This window comes from Colobus angolensis, unplaced genomic scaffold (assembly GCF_000951035.1).
Source record: "Colobus angolensis palliatus isolate OR3802 unplaced genomic scaffold, Cang.pa_1.0 Scaffold50, whole genome shotgun sequence".
NCBI lineage: Eukaryota > Metazoa > Chordata > Mammalia > Primates > Cercopithecidae > Colobus > Colobus angolensis.
Window position 1 is genome coordinate 731,370 of NW_012118488.1, and position 783 is coordinate 732,152.

Genomic DNA, 783 nt, shown 5'->3' on the forward strand with positions numbered 1-783 from the left:
CTGGGATTACAGGCTTGAGCCACCGCGCCCGGCCCAGGATGTCATTTTTCAAGTGTTCCCTTTCAGTTTATTAGTGGCCAATGGAAAAGCCAAACCAGATGATGGATAATTAAGAAGGTGGGGCTTTAGAATACAAAACTTGCCAGAACTCGTGTGGGTGGAACTTGACTGTATTGAGTCACCATAAGTGGACACGGAAAGAAGCTATAATGGACAGAGGGGGAATGGCTCAGGGGTAGAGCATTTGACTGCAAATCAAGAGGTCCCCGGTTCAAATCTGGGTGCCCCCTGCTGTGATGTTCTCTGACTACCATTCCATTTAACAGCAAATACTGTCAGCCACAGTATCACCAGAAAAGATGAAGGAACTTTCAACTCGCTCTTGTGCTAAAACTGTTACTCCCACATTCCAGCTCACCTTTAGGACAAACAGCCCCTCTAGGACCTCATTTGTCTTCAGTTAAGACCAAGTCCCTGAGGAGATTCTAAATCTATGAGTGAGTCTGAGAACTGTGAACACAATTTGCTAACTGGATGGGTGTCGGAGTATAGGTGGAAATGTATGTATTTTTGAAAACTTAGTGCATGCCAAGCTGCCTCGAATTAAAACATGAAAGAAGGGCCAGGGCCAGGCGCGATGGCTCACGCCTATAATCCCAGCGCTTTGGGAAGCCGAGGCGGGCGAATCACAGGTCAGGAGTTTGAGAGCAGCCTGGCCAACATGGTGAAACCTCCATCTCTACTAAAAATACAAAAAATTAGCCGGGTGTGGTGGTGCACACC